The sequence below is a fragment of the Bos grunniens genome, chromosome 21 (assembly GCF_055505025.1).
Source record: "Bos grunniens cultivar Pamir isolate PY7600 chromosome 21, Bosgru_T2T1.0, whole genome shotgun sequence".
Classification (NCBI taxonomy): Eukaryota; Metazoa; Chordata; class Mammalia; order Artiodactyla; family Bovidae; genus Bos; species Bos grunniens.
Window position 1 is genome coordinate 34390969 of NC_141185.1, and position 24801 is coordinate 34415769.

Sequence of the window (24801 nt, forward strand, 5' to 3'; positions counted from 1 at the left end):
GGGTTTCTGAAGGAAACATAAGCTGTATTTGCCCCTGTGGAAAAATGTCAGTGACATGAGCAAGGGAATAAGTGGCATTCCTATTGAATTGAAAAGTGTATTAGTTATGAACCCATTTGACAGTAAATAATAGATATTACGATGGCTTAAACAGGTTTTCTTTGTCTCATGAAGCAGGAAGTTAAAAGTGAGAAATTCATGACTGTCATGATAGTTCAGTGGTATCATTAGGAGCTAAAGCTGTTTCCATCCTCAGCCCCTCTGTTATTATGCACTTATTAACCCTTATATTTCCTATCTCAAGGTTGAAAAATGGAATTTTCACTTTATGTTGCCACTTCTGGCCAGCAGAAGGGTGAAGCCTAAGCTTCATTAGATTTTGCCTTTTGATTTTAGAAAGAAAATCTGATGACATCTCATTGGCCAGAACTGTGTCATAAGCCTGCCTCTGACAGTAAGATAGAGTGAGAGGCTGAATATTTTAACTTTCTGGCCTTAGTAGTATATTAATGCAAGGGTTAATATCACAAATGGGCTCTGGAGACTCAACAAAGAGTACAATTATATGGTAAACAGTTATATATACTTTTTGCAGTCTCTCTTGTCTGGAGCTGAGAAAGAACTTTGGATTCTTCGTAAATACAGAAGGAAGATTCCTTTCTTCCTTTCTTCCATGTTTCTACAATATGAACACGATTTATCTTCAGGGTCAACTACATAATTTTTGGTGTCCCGTGCAGAGTGAACCTGTGGGACCCTTACCAATGGTTGAAAAGTCAATTTCCCATTCTGATGGGACTATCACCCCAACCCATGGCAATGGGTGAACCCCACTCCCCATCCGCCATGGGACTGCCACCTCTGTGCTGGGACACACTTCATACCTGGATCAGGAGTGCTTGAGAAAGGTCTACTGAGCTGCCACTGAATGTATCCTTTCCGACTCTTCCAATTCCATTTAGTCTCTAGTTGTGATCTGTGTGTGATCATAATTCCCTACCCTGAGGATAAACCCCTTGGGTGGTTGTAGCTGCGCTTTACACTTTTCTTAGTTCACTCCAGTCCTGAGCCCTTGACAGATCCTCAACACATCATTGTTATTATCCTTTGTCCTTAACTACAGCAGGTGATCTCTTAACGGTAATCCCAGTCCTGCTATCCCATGGCCAGCAGTGAAGTCCTATCCTACACTGTAGAATAAATGTTTGCATAGAGAATTTTCTGGAGGTGTTCATTATGCTCCGGGTCATTCTTTCTGGGAATATGTCCAAGACTTCATGGAGGACCTAAGGCTACATGCAGCATTCCCATTTTAGGAAGAGCTATACAGACAGAACTCATTTTCTCCCTCCTGAATTTAGATTTAGTTTCTTCTCTAATTCCTATTATAAGCTGGACCCTGACATTGTCTATGTTTTGTACACTGTCACGTGAGAAATAGTTCAGCCATCAAAAAGTAATTAAAAGCAATCCCACCTTTTACTGATATTTCTTGAAGAAGGTCCAAGGGGTTTAATGCATAATTCATGTCAATATCCTCACATTCTGTCACTGCCCTGAAAACCTTGGTGTCCACACCAGATAATCCACATCCTACAAAATCCCTTATAGAAGCACATGCTATTTGTCTCCTGGAATCTTGACTGTCTTCCTCACTCTATCAGACTTTCTCTTTCATTTATTTTTTAGTATGAGTGTAGTTTTTCCTGCTCTCTCCACCTCAGTGATATTTCCCCTCCCCAACATGATGCATGGGCTTCCCTGGTGGCTCAGCTGGTAAAGAATCCACCTGTAATGTGGGAGACTTGGGTTCAGTCTCTGGGTTGGGAAGATCCCCTGGAGAAGGGAACGGCTCCCTGCTCCAGTATTCTGGCCTGGAGAATTCCATGGACTGGGGTCGCAAAGAGTTGGACACGACTGAGTGACTTGCACTTTCACAAGATGCATAGAAAGGCCCAGAGAAAGGTTCAAAATTTGCCTTCAGTGTTTGGAAATGGAGAGACCAAAAAGGCAGTGCGGGACTTCATTGTGTGAGGAGAGGGGAACGTTTATCATTAAACATCTTTTAAAATTCCCATCTCCCTGAGGATGACTACCCAATCTGCCTGGACTCCCTTCCCCCAGACCAGGAAAAGATCTAACCCGTCTGACTGAGAACACACAGAACTGTGCTTGGGGGCAGAGAGCCAGGATTGGTCTCTGTTTATCATGGAAAAGAGCTCAAGGTACTTAGTTTTAAGCTGCACTGAATCTAGTATCATTCATCTGTTTATGTTCTTTTTAAAAAAAAAAAAAAGCCTTTAAAAATTCAGTGCAGAACAACAACAAAACAAAAAAGCAAATTGTCCTTTGATTCCATAATGGCTTTTATTCCCCCAGAACTGCAGTGTGCAAATAAAGGAAAGCAAATTATGTTCTGAATTAAACTTTCTCTGCTTCAGCTGGGCTGAGTCACCTTTGACGTTCCATTTTTTGAACAGAGCCGGCTGCACATCTAGAGCTATTTTAAAAGATGTCACGTACCAATTTGCAAACTTCAGAATGTTCTTCTTCAGGCAGGTCATCTAAAGGAAGGTAACTGAGCTGAGTTCAGCCCTATATGTCCCTAGGCTTTGGTTCCCTCCCAAATCCAAAATACTAAAGTACAATCATTACAGAAGCAGGCCTCTCTGGTCCTCTTGGTTGCACCACAGATGGCAAGATGCAATCAGAGGGAGAAGATAAATGCATGAAACTCCTTGCATGTATCCCATGGTAAGGAGATAAGCAAATGGTAAGTAATTTTTCAGTAAACAACTTGAGAATGTTTCTTAGGTTTTCAAATAGCCAAAAACATAAGCAAGAGCCCACAATCTTAATAACTTAAAAACAACCATGGCAGAGTCAGACACAGTGTTATCTGTGGACAGTGATAGAAGAGTGATAGCCAATGTACATAATCAGCATCAAGCAGAATGTACAGTACAGTCTTCCAAAGACTGAAGTTCCCATTCTGAAGTATTTCTAAGAAAGAAACTCTCACTTGCAGTGGTTAGAAACAAACTTCCAGAGGAAGCCATGGAATCAATTGCTAAGTCACTTCAGTCATGTCCGACTCTGCGTGACCCCATAGACGGCAGCCCACCAGGCTCCCCCATCCCTGGGATTCTCCAGGCAAGAACACTGGAGTGGGTTGCCATTTCCTTCTCAATTAGATACCTCTTATTTTTGTGTGTGTGCATGTGGAAGTTTAAAGGAGATGATTTGGTTTATGGCCTGGGGCATGGATTTTAGAGTCAGAGAGACTTGTTTTCAAATCCCAGTCCAATGCTTATTTGTTGTTTGACCTTGGACAAGCCACTTTACCTCTCTGACTCTCAGATTCTTTATTTGTAAGTAATCTTCTGCCTGGGCTTCTCAGGTGGCACAGTGGGTAAAGAATCCTCCTGCCAGTGGAGGAGACATAAGAGACACGGATTCGATCCCTGGGTTGGGAAAATCCCCTAAAGGAAAGCATGGCAACCCACTCCAGTATTCTTGTCTGGAGAATCCCATGGACAGAGGAGCCTGGTGGGCTACAGTCCATGGGGTCACAAAGAGTCAGACAGGACTGAAGCAATTTAGCACGCACAACCTCCTGCTTAGGGTTGTGTGGATCAAGATCATACATTCATAATTCCTAAGACATTGCTTGACACCTTCAAGATGTGTATCAGTTCAGTTCAGTTCAGTTCAGTTGCTCAGTCATGTCTGACTCTTTGTGACCCCATGAATCACAGCATGCCAGGCCTCCCTGTCCATCACCAACTCCCGGGGTTCACTCAAACTCATGCCCATCGAGTCAGTGATGCCATCCAGCCATCTCATCCTCTATCGTACCCTTCTCCTCCTGCCCCCAATCCCTCCCAGCATCAGAGTCTTTTCCAATGAGTCAACTCTTCGCATGAGGTGGCCAAAGTACTGGAGTTTCAGCTTTAGCATCATTCCTTCCAAAGAAATCCCAGGGCTGATCTCCTTCAGAATGGACTGGTTGGATCTCCTTGCAGTCCAAGGGACTCCCAAGAGTCTTCTCTAACACCACAGTTCAAAAGCATCAATTCTTTGGCAAGATGTGTATAAATGGTAGCTGATACTATCAGTGTCATCATTAATACACTATCTGCTCCCATGTGTTGCCCCTTAGTGTGTTATCCTCATTCATGACTCAACAGAAAATGATTCTTTCTTGACTCAGGCATTGTTGTAGGCCATGAAGACATTGATTTGAGAAGTTGAAGATGCGGTGAAGTGGACTTGCACATGAATTTCTAACACTTATCTGATAATTATGTACAAAGTGCTAGAGGTGTGCCAAGGAGAGGATCTTGAATCCTGACTGTAAGCTTCGTAGAAGAAGTGACATATTTTCGCAGGTTCTAAAGGGTAAGTAGAAGATCATTAACTGGGCATTGGGATTTGGGGGTAGAGAATTCCAGACACAGAGAAAGAACCATGTGTGTAGAGGAAAACAGGTTTAAGTCCTTTCGCGTGAGTAGTCCTAAGAAACCAGAGTGTGGGTTTAAGGAAAGGGAGCTGGTTGTGGGGTTGGGAGAGCAGAGCAGTAGCAGGATATGAATGGAATTACAGTCAGAGGCCTTGTAAGGCTGACAAGTTTATGCTTACTCTGCGCACAGCATGGAGCCGCTGGGAGGTTCTGAAGCCAGGAAATGTCACAGTAAGATTTGTGTTTTGGAAAGATAATTCTGGTATGTTGTGAAGGGTTTATGTGGGAGAAATATGAGATGAGATGCAGGGACACTAATTAGAAAATTATTGCAAAAAGGCATTTTAGGTCAGAGGCAGTGGAAAGAAAGAGATGAAGGTGTATTTCAGAGACAATAGAAAGGCAGGACTCTGAAGTGAAAATGTTTATACCTCACTACAGAATCTCTTGTATATATTCTAAGACAACTCTTGTGAGTTTTCTTCCCTTTGTCAAGGCAAACATTTCCTAGCCCTTTAACTGTTTCAATTTAGAGTTGCTCTGTTTTCCCTAGCATACTTTTTGTGAGTAATCTATCATTTTCCTCCTTTCACATAAGGAGCCTAAATTAAAACTGATACTTCAAATTTAGACTCATCACCCCCCACCAACCACATAATGTACATCTAGTAATGTATTATAAAATGGCATTATCTTTTTAAAAGTCTTGTCATAATCTTTGAACTTGTGGTCAACCAGTACCCCCAGATCTTTTTTTGCTTTAATAGTTGTTAGGCTACCTTTTAGCACTTAATTTGCACGGTTCCCATTTGTCCACATAATCTGATAATTTGACAGGCTGAATTAGTTGGGCAGGTGTCTGGGAAAATCCCTGGACAGTTATATTTTAAAATAGCTTATGCTGCTGTATAAGTGAAAGTGATTCATGAATTACCACATCTATTAAGCTGTTTGGTAAACTGCTGGCATGGACTTCTATAGAGTAAGCCATGGTTCAAAATATTTATCTTAAATCTGGAGTCCAAGACACCTAGCTCTGAAATACCCCCTCCCCACAGAGGAATGTGTGGGGGAAATGGCCAGTCTTACCTAAAAAAGTACTTTTAGACTTCATTTGATTTGTAGGTCATCAACAAGTTCACCTGCCATTTCCAATAAACCTGAGTCATCTATATAAATACAGGATGGTGAAAAAAACTAAAGATTTTCATTGATACACTCATAATGTAACCTTCAGCATATCTTCCTCTCAGATATGCCTTAGTCCACTCATGTGTAAAGTACAGAAGACAGCAGTAAAAATAGCGATAATTCATGGGGGTCATTGTGAGGATTAATCATATTTATGAGATAACTAGAGTTCTGCCAGTCTTATAAAAAACATTATATAGTAAGCAGACTGTACATGTTTGTTAGCTAAGAAAGTGTCATCCTCTCCATAACTACCACAAACTTATGCAGGCAACCTTCCCCAACCCCTTTCATAGTCTGTGTTCTCTAGCTTACCCTCATTTGAATAAAAATATTTGATCATCCCCCAGGAAACATTGGAGAAGGCAGTGGCACCCCACTCCAGTACTCTTGCCTGGAAAATCCCATGGACGGAGGAGCCTGGTAGGCTGCAGTCCATGGGGTCGCTAAGAGTCTGGCACGACTGAGCGACTTCACTTTCGCTTTTCACTTTCCTGCACTGGAGAAGGAAATGGCAACCCACTCCAGTGTTCTTGCTTGGAGAATCCCAGGGACAGGGGGAGCCTGGTGGGCTGCCGTCTATGGGGTCGCACAGAGTCAGACATGACTGAAGCGACGCAGCAGCAGCAGGAAACATTTATTAAGCACCTACTGCATTCCAGACACTGTGTTTAACTTGTGCTTATGCACAATTAAGATAGAATGATTTTTATGGGAAAGATTTAAAATACAGTGGTTTTTTAAAAATGCTTAAATCATCAGTTATAGCATAGGCTATGTGAACAAATCAATGACTCCCAACCTGTGAAGTTATTGCAGTATCTGAGCACCGTATCTGTTTATATATTTTCTTTTAAAAATGGTTACTCGAAGTATGACTGTTGTATATGGTAGGAAGGTGGTGAACATCATGTGTTTTATCCTAAAAATAAGTCCTTAAAAATGTAGCCACTCTTGATCTGTTAGAAACAAATGAGAATTCTTGAGTGCTGAGGTGACTAGAATACAATGGGGATAGAGCCAAACCAATGTTGATAAATAATTATGGCCATATTTATTCATCATGGAAGTTATCTTTGCTAGACTGTTTCAGACATTGTCATCTCCAGCCTTTTTTGCAAAGAGATAATAAATAAATATCATAACCTTATCCACATTTAACTGAGCATATTTGACATACAGATCAATAGAATACCTTTTCTTATGTGTGCCTCCCAGCAACCCCACAGAAACTAGAGGTCAAATAGCATTTTGAAAACATTGATTTTTTTTCACTGCCATACTATGGTCATTTTAAACATTTCCAATCATTCTTCATTGACAATACTATTATAAGTCAATTTACCTTGCAGTAACCTATACTTACTAAGCTGACCACTGAAATGGTCAGACTAGCTGTATAGCATTCTTTCCTACCTATATCCAGAGTCTAATTGTAATTTTTTCAAACACAGCAGAAAGTGAAGCTGGCATAAGACTGTATCTAATCACCATCCTAGCTCAGAGGAACTTAAACTATTTCTATTCAGGGACTTCCCTGGCGATCTGGTGGTTAAGATTCCACATTTCCAATGCAGGGGGTGCAAGTTTGATCTCTGGTCCGGAAGTAAGAGCCCACATGCCACGTGACACAGCACTCTCCCTGCCCCCAGAAAAAAAGCTAGTAAACTATTTCTATTCAGTACCACTCCCTTTGCTCCATCATCCCTCCTTCTCTTGGGGTGATGGGTGTTCTGGAATATTGCAGGATTAAATTGCAGGGATAAATTGAAAAGGGCCAAATGAGGTCTGCATCTACAGGCACAGAAGGGCACCACATCCTCTGGGACTGCACTGGGGGTTTCCCATGAAGGCCAGTGCTCCCCTGCCACTGGTGGGAAGGCAGCCCAGTTGAAAATTTGGCTTCGAACTTTGGACAGACCTCACTGGAGCAAAGCCTGGATGTTCTGCAATTATGATACAGTGTTCACAGAGCTTTTGAACACACCACAGATTACCCTGCTGGAAGTAAGTTGGCTGAGCTATCTTTCATTCCTGTATGAATCCTACAGATTCACCACGTTTCTAAAAATCCTTATTTTCTCTGCTTCTCCCTCTCAAATGCATTGCCTCCATTTTTATGCTTTTGACACAGACATCTAAAATAATGCATCTAATAAAATCTATGCATTTGAAAACACTAAAGGCAGATTGGCAGGCTACTTCTGTTTCTTACTCTGTAAACTTGAGGACACATACCAGGAGCCCACTAACTGCTTGAACAGAGATACTTAAGGGAAAGAAGGGACAGGTTGAGAGGAGTGAAGAGTATAAGCAAGGAGAAGAAAAAATTGATTAGTATTTCAAACAGCTCTACAGTGGCTCAGTTATGCATAGAGGCCTCCCATGGTTCATGAACCCTGGAATGAAGTTGTAAGGATTCGATTCCTCTTCTGGCGCTTGCTCGTGGAGTCACTCTCAACAGGTGATTTGATCTTTCTAGGTCTCAAGGATGTCCTCATGCACAGATGGGAATAACAACAGCTCTCTTTCTCATGAGTTGTTATGAAGATTAAACGAGTAAATATGTAACAGCATGAACATAATAAACACTCAAAAATGGAAACATTTCAACGAACTGTTAGAACTATTAACATATGTGAACTTGTTTTACAGACTCACATATTTACAACCCTAAGAAAATATATTTTACCAATCCTAAAATTGCCCAACAGTTAGGAAGTTAGACAAGTAGTCTTGTTACAGTCTCATAAAGGGTAACTCGTAAGGTTTTGTAAATATTCAGACAAAAGACACTTTGGGACTGAGCTCAAGTTGCAACAGATGTAAAGACAAAGGAAAAGTTCTCAAGTTTAGGGAAGAAGGGTCAGAAACGGGTTGGAAAAGAGATTTCTAAGCTGAGCCAGAATCTTTTAATTCACCTTAAACTCAACCACTCTCTAAACAACTTCCATGTTGGCAGGTTATTTATTTATTTATTTTGCTTTTGTGTTTTTTTGTTGTTGTTGTTGCTGTTTATAATTCTATTGGAAGATATTTTTCATGGGAACATATTTCTGGGTAGAAATAGGAAATCATGGTAAAGCAGGTTTCACTTTGCTGAACTTATTGATTCAATAAAATACGTATGTACATCTGGCCAGGGCAAAGGGCACTCGGCAAGGAGTCAGGCCTGCTTCTTTGTAAACTGCCTTTCTTGGCCCTTTCAAATCCAACAGGGCTGAAAAGGAAAAAAAAAGGGGTATTCTTTAGCTTCACACAAACTCAGCCATTTTGATGACAAGAAAGTAGTGTTGCTTCCCAACGTGTCTTTGTTCGAGTGATAGCAGGCCCATTGAAACCTCTGATGGAGCTCATTGAAAATAATAGGCCCCATTATCTTCCCTGGCAATGCTGCCACGAGAGCTTCAAACACTGAAATAATGACAGCACATATTGGACATATAGTAGAAAGGCAGCGCGTGATTATGGGCAATTTCTGGCTCCCTTCTACACTCTGCGTCTGAGGAGGGGGCTGTGGGGCAAGATGGGAAGGCACAAAGGATGGGCATTTTGTCTCTGTGTCCTTTGAGGATGTTTATTATATACTTTCAAACTTAAATGTTTTGTCTTAACATTTGTAAAAGTGAAATATCAATTTCAGAATCACGGAAGAAACTAGAGTTGGGGAGCAACAGCTTTTTTAATTTAGTATTGAAGTTCTGTCATATTTGGTTACCTGCGGAATTGGTATGAAATTTCTCTCCGAGAGACAGCAGAGGCAGTTAACACAGGGTGATCCGGAGCTCAGTCGATAGACAGTTCCTGGGAGACCACAAAGGCCTTCCTTTCCCCAGGTCGGCTCTCTTTGCAGTCCCTGGTATTCCCAGCAAATCTGATTTTCTAGAGTGCAGAGCAACAAATGGGAAGAGGGAGAAGCCTGGAACAGAGAAAAACATTGGCCCCCAGGAAAACACATGCAAGGTGTGAGAAATTACCAGAAGGAACACTCTCCTGAGGGCTCAGTGAGAGCCAGGCAGGAAAGGGCTTCCCAGGGGGAGAACTAGCTCTGGTTCATTAGAAGTCGGGGGAGGAACCGGGGGAACCTTTTTTGTCACTTGTTATAATCTCTGTGTTTTCAGAAATGAAATGTCTTAAATCCACCACCCAACACACACAGACGTTACTTTTTTCTCATCGGAAACAAGTCTAAGGAACACGATGTGCCTTGTACATCACCCCAGAGGCTCCTATTTAATATCAGAACAAGATGGTCTTCCTACTTCTCTCATGCCTTACTAGATCTGGGGAGAGGCCCGTGGCAGTAACAGCGTCGTCCAGCCACTGTGGAAAAATGAGAAGTGACAGGAAGGAAAAGGATATCTAATAGAAACTGCCCACAAATCTGTCCAGCGGATGAGGCTGGCAGTTACATTCCCCTAGTCCCAGGTAAGGAGCATTGAGAGGCAGCTATAAGGGCTTATTGGGACTTCCATCTATATAAGGAGTAAACTTCCTCTCTCCACTCATCCTTCTGGCATGTGCTTGTCTATATTCAGTCTGGCATGTGACTGCTACCTTCCAGGGACACATCCAGGTGACAGTGCTAGTTATTGTGTTTGAGAGATGTCCCCTTCGGGAGACATGAGCCAGTCTACCTTACCAGCAGTGCGATCGCACACGCACACACACTGATGCCACACGTGGCCCCCCTGTGTCACTCACGTTAAACCCCAGAGAGGCCTGAACCAGCGAAAGGCCAGTGAGTGTATTCTGGGCAGCTTGGTGTCTGCATAGCAAGGTGCCAGCTGGGTCTGTACTTCCTGATGCAACCGTGTCTGCAGCTCGACTACAAGCTCCTCCCAAGTGATGACAGTTCTGTCTCCATGTCTGGCACCTAATGGGTGCCCTGTAGATATTTTTTGAATTAAACTCTCAACCAAATATAAAAATCATTACTCCTAAAACTGAAATGTAAGATTTTAAGAAAAAAAAAATAAATGTCTTGTTTATATTTTGAGCTTCTTAAATTATGTAATTTTTGCTTTTCTAAAATCTCTTTGAAGTAGAATTCAAGACCCAAATTTCATTATATTTATTAAACTCTATTTTAGTCCCTTCAGCTTTCTACACCAAAACACCAGAGACTTGATATCTTAGAAACAACATAAATTCAGTTCTAGGGGCTGGGAAGATCAAGGTGTTGGCAGATTCTGTCTGGTGAGAGCCCTCTTCCTGATTCATAGGTAGGGGCTTTTTTTTTACTGTGCCCTCATATAGTAAAAAGGCTGAGGGAGCTCTCTGGAGTCTCTTTTATAAGGGCACAGACCTCATTCATGAAGGTTCTGCTTTGGGCACACAGATCTTCAGACCACAGCAGACTCCAAGTAAGTTGTTTTCTCTTCCCTTTGAATCTGGCACAGTATTTTACTCTCTGATCATTTCACTATTACAGGTGCTTTCCCCTGAATCATCTCTCTCAACAGCCATTTATCTTCTTGTCTACCATGCTTGTTTTGTTCTCTTATCATTTGGGGGGGAGGGAAGTAATATTTATTTACTTATTTCCTTATTTACATGTTTGTTTATCCTTTAAACAAAAGGGCTGACCTGGTGAATTGGAAGTCTTAATAGGAAAAAAGTTACAAAAAGTGTTCCACTTTTCTGATATCTACAGTTTCTTAACATTGATTAAAGTTTAGTTCAAGAATAACTTAAATGGGATTGATGCTCATTTAAAACATAAATTGTAGGCTCTACCCCAAATCTTCTGAACTGGAAGCCTTAGGGACAGACTCCAGGAGTCCTGTATTTGCAGGAGTCTGTCCAGCTGGGAACATCCCAGACAGTTCTTATCCAAACAAATGTATGAGAATAGTTAGATTTAAGCCTCTGAAAGCATATGTGGACTCATGTTTCTGAGTGAAACTTCCCAATTATAACTTCCAAACAAAATAAGGAAGTTCTGTATCACCTCCCGAAAGCAGTCTCTCAATATTGCAGTGTTTTCTGTTCATAGTGTAAATAACAGTATTGAGGAATTTTCCAAAGCCATAGAGTTTGTTTTAAGTGGCCAGAGGGAAGAGAGGGCACCATGTATCAGAGAACATGTTTCCACTCCTAAGACATGTCTAGAACTGGCTGTGAATTAAAACCTGCTGAGTGTTCAGCAGTGTGGTCAGTTAACAGCACAAACAGAGCACTAACCTTTCAAAAAACAATGCTTAGGGAACTTTTGAATGTCTCCTTCTATTGTACTTAGGTTATTTGATCCTCAAAATGGACCAATTAAATTATTTTCAGTAATGATCATGTAATAACCAGCAATAGTCATTAATTTCTTGATTTATCTCTTATTATTAAAGCAAAGAAGTAACAACTTAAAAAGAATACATTTTTATTTGTTATCTATACAATTCTAGTTTGATGATTTGGAAGGGTGGTCTTTAAATATATTACTCAACAGCTTGTGGGGGAAAAAAAGAATGTATTTCAACATTAAGTGAGTTATTCAAATTTGTTCCATTATTTCATGTATAATCTAAAATTTGCACTTACCAGCAATGTGCAGTTCATTTGTTTCACTCTTGCAAATTTTAAACACAGGTACAAACTTCAAATAGTCACATAGACTAAGTGATTCATGGTCTCTTTCTTCATCTTACAGTTATGTGCAGTCATTGTTCATCTAGTATTTAACCCTAGGAATATGCAGAACACAGCATTTGGAGACAAACTTGAAGGTTGTCAAACCATTGAAAACTGCTTTTGAACTAAACTTATGTAGCTCAGTCCACATGTATCAGGGGCTTCTGTGTGACTGAATTCTCTAAAGTAACTTTTATGTATAATGTTTATTAAGGAATAAATAATGAAATATATATGCAGAGTACATCATGAGAAATGCTGGACTGGAAGGAACACAAGCTGGAATTAAGATTGCCAGGAGAAATATCAATAACCTCAGATATGCAGATGACACCACCCTTATGGCAGAAAGTGAAGAGGAACTCAAAAGCCTCTAGATGAAAGTGAAAGTGGAGAGTGAAAAAGTTGGCTTAAAGCTCAACATTCAGAAAACGAAGATCATGGCATCCGGTCCCATCACTTCATGGGAAATAGATGGCGAAACAGTGGAAACAGTGTCAGACTTTATTCTTCTGGGCTCCAAAGTCACTACAGATGGTGACTGCAGCCATGAAATTAAAAGATGCTTACTCCTTGGAAGGAAAGTTATGACCAACCTAGATAGCATATTCAAAAGCAGAGACATTACTTTGCCAACAAAGTTTCGTCTAGTCAAAGCTATGATTTTTCCTGTGGTCATGTATGGATGTGAGAGTTGGACTGTGAAGAAGGCTGAGCGTTGAAGAATTGATGCTTTTGAACTGTGGTGTTGGAGAAGACTCTTGAGAGTCCCTTGGACTGCGAGGAGATCCAACCAGTCCATTCTGAAGGAGATCAGCCCTGGGATTTCTTTGGAGGGAATGATGCTAAAGCTGAAACTCCAGTATTTTGGCCACCTCATGCGAAGAGTTGACTCATTGGAAAAGACTCTGATGCTGGGAGGGATTGGGGGCAGGAGGAGAAGGGGACGACAGAGGATGAGATGGCTGGATGGCATCACTGACTCGATGGACGTGAGTCTGAGTGAACTCCGGGAGTTGGTGATGGACAGCGAGGCCTGGCGTGCTGCGGTTCATGGGGTCACAAAGAGTCGGACACAACTGAGTGACTGATCTGATCTGATATGTGTGTATATATATATATATATATATACACACACACACATAGGAAAAGACTCTAATGCTGGGAGGGATTGGGGGCAGGAGGAGAAGGGGATGACAGAGGATGAGATGGCTGGATGGCATCACTGACTCGATGGGCATGAGTTTGAGTGAACTCCGGGAGATGGTGATGGACAGGTAGGCCTGGTGTGCTGCAATTCATGGGGTCGCAAAGAGTCAGACATGACTGAGTGACTGAACTGAACTGATACATATATATATATATATATATATATGCACATATATGACCATCACCATATTTAGAACTCAACTATAATCTCAATGACTGTTCAGGAATTAAGTCAACAGAAAGTTTTTTCAGTGGAATATTTTATCATTCTACATTGTTTGAATTACTAATGTGTGTGTGTGTTTAGCTATTCAGTCATGTCCGACTCTTTGCAACACCATGGACTGTCGGCCACCAGACTTCTGTGTCCATGAGATTATCCAGGCAAGAATACTGGAGTGGGTTGCTATTTCCTACTCCAGGGGATCTTCCCAACTCAGGGATTGAACCTGCTGGATTCTTTACCACTGAGCAACCTGGCATGGTGGTTATGAAAAGCAGACAGTTTTTAAGTAGGTTTTATAGTAGTAAGTTTATAGTACATACAATTTAAAATTCTCTGCAAACAGTGCACCTCTTTTTTGTCTGCGCCTGGGATACTAGATCACATTGCACAGCTGTGATTGGGTAGTAGAGAAAGTTCAGCATCTGTATTTGTCTCTCTTTGATGGATCCTGGTAGCTTGCATAAGTTCAGGCATTGAACTATATATCTCATCTTAGTAGAGGACTCTCTGCTTTCACTGGTTGTGTTCCATTGGATGGCGACCAAATGGTGCTGGTAGTGCTGGGCAACTCAGACTTCCTTATTGATACCACTGAATGCAGACATTTGCAGAAATGCACTGAATGCATTTCTTTGCCTGGAAATAGTCACCTGGTTTTATACCATCCCAAGGTGAGTCAGTAATTTTCACTTGGCAGCTTCCCCGTATGTAAACCTGGAATCTGAAGTGAATAGCTACCTTCACCTTGGTGTTAATGTGAAATTAAGTACTGCATGTTTGTTAATGGTAACTAGGTAATGAACATGTAAAATGGTAGTACCATATATTTTGCATCAGTTAGAAATGGATTTGCCTGAAAGCAACAGAAAATTTCTCTGTCATTTAAACAAGGAGGAGTTTATTTTTCCTGTATAATCTAAAAACCAGAGGTTAGCTAATGCTGGTGTTGGTCAGCAGCTCAGTGATGTAAGTAAGGGTCCATGTCGCCTGAATGGTCTTCATCTTCCTCTTAGGATCACAGATGACTGCAGCAGCACCAGCTGCCATACTGTGTTCTAGAACAAAGTAGGTAGGAAGAGGAAAATTGACATGAGATGTGTGTTTTCTTTTATCCAGAAAGCTAATATTTCCCTAGAAACTTACACAACAGACTTTCTTTCAGATCTCACTGGACAGAAGTTTTTATATAACTACGTCTAGGAGTTTTTAAAGTAACAGAAGGGACTGTCGAGAATGGCTTTAGCCAATCATTTCATTATCTCGGGTTGGACATATGTGTGTTTGTGTGCTCAGACGTAAGTTGTGTCCAACTATTTGCTACCCTATGGACTGTAGCCCTCCAGGTTCCTCTGTCCATGGGATTTTCCAGGCAAGAATACTGCAGTGGGTTCCCATTCCCTTCTCCAGGGGATCTTCCTGACCCAGGGATCGAACCCACAACTCCTGCGTCTCCTACATTGGCAGATGGGTTCTTTACCACTGTGCCATCTGGGAAGCCCAGAGTTGGGCATATTCCACCCTGAACAAAACAATAAGCCAGAAAAAATGCTAAGAGGGGTTCATGTCTTCCACATACATTCTGGAGATGTTATGAGGAGCGAGATTTTAGGAGAGAAGAGCAATACGCCACTGTTTGCACTGGACGTGTGCACCCGTGTGTGGTGATAGTGGTGGTGGGAGTTTAACCTTTTTCTTCCTTGATTACTAACTGCCTAGTTTGGGAAAAGAATGGCAGAAATTCATCTGGTATGTGATGTCTTCAAAGTGATGGATTCTCTTAGAGTCAGCCAGTTTTGATGCTGCCCTGTGGAAATCCCTGCTTTTCTGGCTTTGCCAAGATAGAGTAATGACCACAGTCTATCTTGGCAAGAGCGGGAGCTTTAGCTGACTTTCCCATCTGTCTCATACTTTATTCTTTGAGTTTTGATACTGAAAGAAGGTATTCTGTATCATCAGTGTGAAGTGCCTATTGGAATGAGAGTTCTAAGACTAATAATTACAGTGTATGGTAGAGAAACTCATTCGGTCTGAGAGGCTTCTGACTTATGTCTTCTCCCTTAATTATGGGATCAATGCACTATGGCATTCCTGTTGTTTCTTGTGACCCACCGTTTCTTTTACATGGCGACACGTGGCATACTTAAATAGGGTATTCATTCCATCATCTGCTTGACTACAGTCCTAGCGTCCCTTCCCTCCCCTCTCAGTAATTGCTCTGCTTACTTCCCATTCCGGAAGTGACTAGAACCTAGTGCTCTGACTCCCTGCTTATTTATAAAGTCAGTGTTTACTTTATTGAATCCATCAGTGTTTAAAAAGGAAAAGAGGAGGACATCAGTGACCCAACTAATGACAAGAGGTCGCAATTTACAACTGCCAGATTGCCAAGTAATTTTGTTAATATCAGCTTCTGAAATGCAAGGAAAAGGTGCTTTTAAAGCCTTTGGTCACATGGCAGGAATACAATCCTATATGAAGCTAATATTTTTTTTTCTGCATACACAGTAGAGCCTGGATTGTTTACAGTTCATCAGAATGCCTCAGGGTTATATTGCTGCCAACCAACAGATTTCTTTAAGATTGCAATAGATACTGCATATTTTACTATAGTAAATTTCTCATTTCTTACTATAGTCACATAAAAGTGAAAGGTCCTTCAAATTAGCTGGAGGACACTTAGTAATAATTTGCATTTACCACAATAATGATACCACAATAATAATAAAAAAAATACCATCCTATTTTTTTTTTTTATTGATTATACAGATACCCTCAAGATTTTATTTGTAATCTTGATGGAAGTTTATTAGGTTTCTATGGCTTGCCTTCTGGATTCAAACAGAAGCCATTTAGAAGCTGTCTTTGTTTCTGTTTTTTTTTTTTTGTTTTTTTTTTCAGCCCATCAAAGTAAAATCATTCTATTCTTGGCTATTCTTCCAAATCCGATTCTTTGCCTTGTGGTCCATTTGAAATTAACATGCACTGAACTGTCAATTCCACATAAATTAGTAGGTTTTTAAAATTACTGTGCATCACTTGCTCAGATACTGTGGTTTATCTGAATTCAGGTGAGGTCAAACTTTACTACAAATCCATATTAGGGAGCCTGAGTTGATAAGTTAAAAGTAAAAGCAGCAAGACTTTTTCTTCTTAAAACTTGTCAGTATTAATTGAATAAATACAAGTTATTAGAGACTCAATATTTCAGAAAGATGGCTGTCATAACAAAATATGATACACTGGGTGGATTAAATAAAAGAAATGCATTTTCTCACAGTTCTGGAGTCCAGAAGTCCAGAACAGGATGCTAGCATGTTCTGGTTCTGGTAAGAACTTCCTTTCTGGCTTGCAGACAGCTGCCATCTTGCTGTGATCTTCCTTTCAAGGAGAGACAGAGAGTAAGCTCTGTGGAGTCTCTTCTTATCAGAGAATTAATCCAATCCTAAGGGTCCCATCCTCTTGACCTGTTTACCTCTCAAAAGACCCCCATCTACAAATGCCATCATATTGGGGGTTAAGACATCCACATACGAATTTAGGGGACATATAATTTAACCAGTAATACTGACTAAAATGTATCCTCCAGCAAAAAAATTTAATACTGCTAATTTTGATAGACCAAAAAAAAAAAAAAAGTGTAAATGTCAGTTGAATTAGCAAAAAAAGAAAAATAAATCTTCAGATGCTAAAAACAAAGATCTTTAAACAAAGAAGGTAAATTTACACATAAGTTGACTAGAGTAGGTTATTGTCCAACTAACATAATAGATTGGATTTTAGACCCCCCATCAGAGAAAGAACATGAAGCTCTGGACCCAGATAAAGCAAAGTGTTGGCACTATGATGTACACATAAGTCTAAGAACTTGGAAGGGTGGACTAGAAAAGAAAATCATGGTAGAGTTAAATAGACTTAAAAAATATAAGGATATGTTTGTACTCTGTAAAATAAATCTGAGGAAATTACCAGGTAAAAACAAGAGAAATAAAAATGTAGAAAATATGCAAAGGAGTTTAATAAACAAATAAAATAAGGTTGTTCAACATGCCACTAATAGGATTCCAGAAAGAAAAAGATAAACAGGTAATAAATTTTGAAAATTGTCACCTAGGTACACTATGGACCGAATGCGTAATGCCAAAGATACGAGTAAACCGGAGAAGCTAGTAGGCAGAGCGTAGTCAAAGGACCATTTGACTGACTACAAACTCTTCAACTACAGTAACAGGGATCAGATGACAATGGAATGATATCCTCAAATTGCTGAGAAAAATTATCTTTGAGACTAGAAATTTATATTTAGTTAACCTAGACTTCAAACCGGAGAAGACAATGGCACTCCACTCCAGTACTCTTGCTTGGAAAATCCCATGGACAGAGGAGCCTGGTAGGCTGCGGTCCGTGGGGTTGCTAAGAGTCGGACACGACTGAGCGACTTCACTTTCACTTTTCACTTTCATGCATTGGAGAAGGAAGTGGCAACCCACTCCAGTGTTCTTGCCTGGAGAATCCCAGGGATGGGGGAGCCTCGTGGGCTGCCGTCTATGGGGTCGCACAGAGTCGGACACAACTGAAGTGACTTAGCATAGCATAGCCTTCAAACAGAAGCCCAAACTGATATTAATGAATACACTTCTGGAAGAAAGTACATTATCTTGTAAGTAAAACAGGAGATGCAATAAGCAATGGAATGAATTATATTTCTTATATACTTTTCTGTATGTTTGAAATGTTTCATGATTAAAAATAAAAATTTATAAACACCTTTTTAACTCATGATGGAAGCATGGTTTTCTGACTCCCCACCCCCACTCTTTCTCTCTCTTTCTACTTTTCTGAAGAACTTAAAACTTATGCAAGACCGCTGAACCATTATGCAGTATAAGAATAATATCTAGGATCTGTGAACTTTCAAGAATATTTGTTACTTGTATACAGCTTTACTGTCTCCAAAATATTTTTTAAAATGTAGTCAAATTTTTAAATGTTTATTAAACTGTTTATCACACAAAATATTGACAACTTCATTAAACATTAAATTCTATGAAAATTCCAGTTTGTAAGAAACATTTTAGATTTTTACTTTTAAGGAATTCCTGAAATTCCAAGTTGATATATAAGAAATTAAGAATCTGCTTACAATTCAGGAGACCCGGGTTCAATTCCTGGTTTGGGAAGATGCCCTGGAGAGGACAATGGCAACCTATTCCAATATTCTTGCCTGGAGAATCCCACGGAAAGAGGAGCCTGGTGGGCTACAATCCATGGGGTTGCAGAGTTGGACATGACTGAGTGACTAACACGTTCCCTTTCAAATAGCTCTTATAGCAAAAGTATTTTTAGAAAATCTTACAAAACAGTTTACCTTCTGAATGCTTCTCTTAACATGGGATATGAGTTTATTAATATGCTTGATATATAGAATATGGTCTCCAAAAATAGAGGAATAGGGTCCATGATGATTCTTCAGTGGCCTCCTTACCAGGAATAGCCGTTGTGCAACGTGTAGAAAGTATCGATGGGTTTGGTCCAACAAGTATGCTTTTTACCCTAACTCATTTTCTTCTTCTATGGCTATCACGAGAATAATGTTTATTGAGTTATCATATGTCAGACACTGTGCCCAGAGTTCCAAGTGCTTTAACTCCTTTAATCCTCGTGACAGCAGTGGGAAATAGGCTCAATTATCTTTAGTTTAAAGATATGGAAATTGCAACTTGGAGAGTTATGTAACTTGCCAAAAATCCCACTGATAGAAAAGTGTTGGAAAGAGTTAGGAAATGAGGCTTTCTGTGACTTCGATGTCTTGCTCCTGCCCCTTATGCTATGCTGACCTCACAATCTCTACAGAAAGTAAGAATATTGTTGGCAGGCCTAATATTTGCCAAATGAATTCAATTCACTTTCATTATCACTTCTAAAGCACTGGACAGAAAAAATTCGTATAGTGATGGCTTGAAATTTCTAGTGATGACGAGAAGGCAAGGCCTTTAAGGGTCCCAAGCACTACAATATTAGAGTGGATTATGGAGATTTTTTTGGTCCCTCTCCACCCTGCATCTAATCAAAATATTAAAAATGCTAAACTGTAAAATTAAGGATAAGATAGCCAGAGTCCAATTTTTTCGGATGATGATTGTTTTTTTCTGAAATATCACACATCAGATTATTTTCAAGAGTCTTTTTTTTTCTTTTAAAGTACCGTAATTTGCTGGTGTCTTAAGTATAAGGGTTTCCCAGGTGGCTCAGTCTGTCTGCAATATAGGAGACCTGGGTCTGGAAGATTTCCTGGAGGAGGGCATGGCAACCCATTCCAGTATTCTTGCAGAGAGTTCCATGGGCAGAGGAGCCTGGTGGGCTACAGTCCATGGGATCGCAAAGAGTTGGACATGACTGAGCAAAACCACTTGCACTGTCACTTAAGTATAAACTTGGTCTGTGTGATGGTTAATTTTATGTGTTAACTTGCGAGGCATTTTTGGATGAGATGAACATGTATATTTAGTTGGGGAACTGTGAGTAAAGTACATTGCCCTCCATTATGTAGATGAGACTTATCTAATCATTGAATGCCCAAATAGAACAGGAAGAGTGGCCTCCCTGTTCAGGAAGGAATTCTCCAGCCGAGTGCCTTCAGATTTCACCTGCATCTTCATCTCTTAGGTCTCCAATTTGGGGTCCACACTGCAGATTTTGACTTGCCAGCTTCCATAATCACATGAACCAATTCCTTTATAACACATCTCTTTATATATATACACATATCCTATCGGTTCTCTTTCTCTGGAGAATCCTGAATAGTACAGTCCGTCTACTGGGTAATCCATGTTTCCAAAAAGCCTACTCTCAGTCATGTATCCTAAATCTGCTTTTTTTTTTCTTCTTTTCTTCCAATTAGCTACACTGGGTCTTCTTTGAGGTGCATGGGCTTTCTCTACTTGGGGCACATGAGCGCTTTTCTAGTTATGGCATGTGGGCTTCTCTTGTTGGGGTGCAAGGCACCCCTCTGAGCATTTCCTAAAAGTGCAACCCACCTGCTTCTGGGTTTTCATATCAATTTCAAGCTCATAAGAGACTTGTTTCCTACTTTTTAATATACCAGCTATTTAACTGGTTCTCACTGATTCCGTGAGATCCTCCTACATTTCACCAGTATATAGGGCTCAGTAGTTGCAGTACTCAGGCTTAGTTGCATGTGGGATCTTAGTTCCCTGGATCAGGGATCAAACCCTCATAGCCTGCATAAGAAGGTGGATTCTCAACCACTGGACCACCAGGGAAGTCCCTGTATTTTCTCTTTTAATGTTAATGTTTGAATTTGAAGTCTCAGTATGGTTGCAGAGCATGAAGTTGAGTATTTACTAAGAAAACTGAAGTTTCTCCCTCTTCTATCTATGGTTCTGAGGACACACTCCACAATTTGTCTTTTTCCTCAGGTCTTCTAATGAAATTTAACTTTAGTAACATAAGTGTGAACATGGGCTTTGGAATTAGTCCTTAGTTTTGGTCCCAACATCCTGTGCCCTTAGGCAAGTCACTTTGAGCCCCACTACCAACACTGGCAAAATATGAAGCTCAAAAGAGATATTGTTTGTAAGGATGTTTTATAAGGTGATGCTAATGCAGGTATTCAATAAATATTGATTATTTAGATTATTATAGATATTATATTATTAAACATGTAAGCATGTATGTAATTCCTCACCTTAGAGCCATAGTTTTTAGCCATTGGTAAGTGAAAGTGAAGTCACTCAGTCATGTCTGACTCTTTGCAACCCCATGGACTTTATATAGCCTATGAGGTTCCTCCATCCATGGAATTTTCCAGGCAAGCGTACTGGAGTGGGTTGCCATTTCCTTCTCCAGGGGACCTTCCCGACCCAGGGATTGAACCCTGGTCTCTGGCATTTCAAGCAGACGATTTTACGGTCTGAGCCACTAGGGAAGCTCAGCCACTGGTAAAGATGGATCTAAAAATAACTAATTAAAGGGTCCTTTTAAAGAAGTCCTATGGACCCACAGTGGAAGGGACTTGAGATTCTGCATGTTAATTAAGAGACCCTGAATATGAACTGGGCATAGATATTGGTTTTCAACTATCTCCTGTACCAAGTAAGGCAGCAGTCTTCAAACAACTTAAAACTCGAGAGTAACATATGACTCCTTGTTCTCCAGCTACCATTTTAGTTAGCTCCACTGCTGAAAACTCAGGGCTATTCTTTTCTTGCCTGCTGTCCAGCTACTGAAGACTCTGTGGGTGGCTGTGCTTCATGCCATTGTTCCCTTTCCTCATCTCCTCCCTCAACTGGTCTCACAAATACAAGTTTGGTCACTGCCTAAAAGGCACCCTCTGAGCATTTCCTAAGAGCGCAGCCCACCTGCTTGTGGTTTTTCATATCATTCTCAAGCTCATGAGAGGCATGTTTCCTACTTTTTAGTATACCAGCTATTCAAAAAGTTCCCACTGATTCCATGAGATCCTCCTGCCTTTTGTCAGGAAAACATCAGAGCATACAGTACAAGGTACCTGTAAAATTCCTTTTTTTGTGTCCAGATATTTTTTTTTAATGTAAAAACAACTTCAGCTTAAAAAAGTTAAATTCCAAAGCCAGCAAGTTCTAGCACTGAGGATTCTCCTCTATTCTCAAGAACAGGGAAATCAAGGGAGTTTCCATTTTAAACCATTTAAGAATCCTGTGCTTTCTGAGTGGAATCCTTGAGAGCCATGACTTATCTTGTGTTTGTCTCAGTGTTTGGTTCTCAGAGACAAGGGTCAAAATGACTTTCAAAAGGCTGGCTTTCCCCGGGGGCTACTTTTTATGTAGAAGCCCTCATCTCATAAACAATTGAATTAGTTCACATTAACCACTATCAATGGCAAAAGTACACAAAACCTAAAGAAATCACCTAAAATAATGTTTTTGAACCAGCTGCTAAATTAAGTAATGTATTTGTTTTATTGCACATTTGCATAATAGGGCAAACTAGAAACTCTCTGTAACAGATGTGCTGGTGGCAGGGAGATTTGATTACTGGCTTCTGTTATTAATCACTGCACGAATCTTAAATGATTTGTTTCTACAGTTTGATCAATTTACATCTCAGAACATACATTTATGTACACAATGTAGAGATGAAGCATCTGTTCACACCTTTCTGGAGGCATCAATATATTTATGGAAATTGAAGTTTTGTTAAACCAAGGCACAGGAAACTTTGGTCAAAGACTGACAACTTTTGGAAAGATCCCATTATTTATTCCTCATCAAGCTAGTTAATAGAAAACCATTTTAGTACATTATGTTCTGATGTCTATTGTCTCTTTCATGGAAACAAACAAAATATATGCTATTTGAAACTCACAGGATTTGAACCATGGACATTTCTATTTCCTACAAATCACTTCAGAATTTTGAAGAATTAGAGAGTACCATGGTATCATTGAGAACTACTGTATAGAGTTTTGAAAATAATCCTTCTCTTTTTAATTTTATATTTGACATTTCATAATCCTATATCTTTGATTTCCATCAGCATTTTAAATAGGTATAATACATTTTAAGATGGCATGCTTAAATGAAAAAAAAAAGTAAAAATATAAACAGTATAAATACTGTTTCATTAATTTCCAATTACACATGATGAATGTATTGGTTCTACACATAAATGTTTCTCCAATAAGTCAAAGCACTAGATAATATGATTTTTTTCAGTTGTGAGTATTGCAGTTATTTTGTAAGCAAAATTTTTTTAAATAGTTAAAATACCCATAGAATGAAGCTAACATTTCAGCCTACTGATTCCAGGGGCTGATTTATATTATAAGGATTTACCATTTGGATTCTAACATTTCTGTTAATATTTTTTACATTTTCATATATGCAAGCTTGATACATTTTGACCTCTTCCAAAATCACAATAACAACTGATATGGAAGAGGAAGCTTTGGGGATTTTGTTTCTCATACTATTCTGTTTTCCTAGTTTGGCCTCCTATTTCTATATGGTGAGAAATTTTTTTTAAAAAAAGGAAAAAATAAAAGAACTCAGGACTGAAATTAAATGCATCATTTCTGAAAACTGGATGAAATTTCAGATACAGGCTTTGTTTTTAATGCATAGGAAAAAATTAAAATGTATATATTTTTCTCAGTCAGAGGCAAGACTGTTATGGTTGCAACCCCTGCCTTTTTATAGTTCATCCTGGGAGCTAATGAAGCATTGCATATTGGTTTCAAATTCAAAGCATATGTAGTCACTGAGGCATTTTTTTCTTTGTACAGCGTGATTTCAAAAGGAGCCCCAAATGTGGTCATCTTAGAAAATGTAATTTGGTCGAGCACTAAAGAACTTTTTCCCAGATGACAAAAACCTTCCCCTTTGAGTTGTCTATGAGAATACAAACTGGCTGTGAAGTACACTCACAACTCTCTGTGAATGATGTACAGGAGCTGATGAAAATATATTAAAGGACTGGGATGTCAAGGCCATGAAGGGCATTGGGCAAATTTGGATAAATGTGTCCAGGTTTCACTGAATCAGAATCAGAAGTGAGTTAGAGGACAAAGTAAAAAGATGTCGAAGAGGATAATATAATCCAGACAACAAACTTAACAGTGTTACATACCCAGAGCCATCTCCCAAGTCATTAACGCCGCTGCCGAGGGTGCCTGCCAAAGAGCCAGATGTCATTCTGTCACATCTTGGCATTTGATGGTTGTCATTTATAAGAGAGAATCAAGCGAGGACTGTAATTAGGTGTGTGCTGAATGGAACCCTTCCTTCCGACTCCTTTGGGGGCTTTTTCTAGTCTTGAACACATGGAGAGCGGAGTAGGGGAACTGATCTGCCCTTCAGACTCCTGAACATCCCTGGGTTTTTTCCTCTGGGGGAAATGTATGGTTTATAGTTTTATTTCATTTTTTCTCCCACACATTAAGCATTTATTACACTCTTTGGAGGTGATAAAAACATGTTCCTGGACCACCCCCCACCCTGAAAAAAAGAACACCTGCACTCCAGGGGAAGAATTGCCATGTAAACAGATCAGTTACAACTATATCATGGCAGGCGCTATGTTAAGGAAA

General features: G+C 39.9%; 1 protein-coding gene across 11 annotated transcripts in view; it reads left to right on the top strand.

The window, feature by feature from the left end:
- The window catches only part of LOC147349347 (uncharacterized), a 690773-nt gene that overhangs the window by 409283 nt on the left and 256689 nt on the right, over nucleotides 1-24801 (top strand). The window lies entirely within an intron of this gene.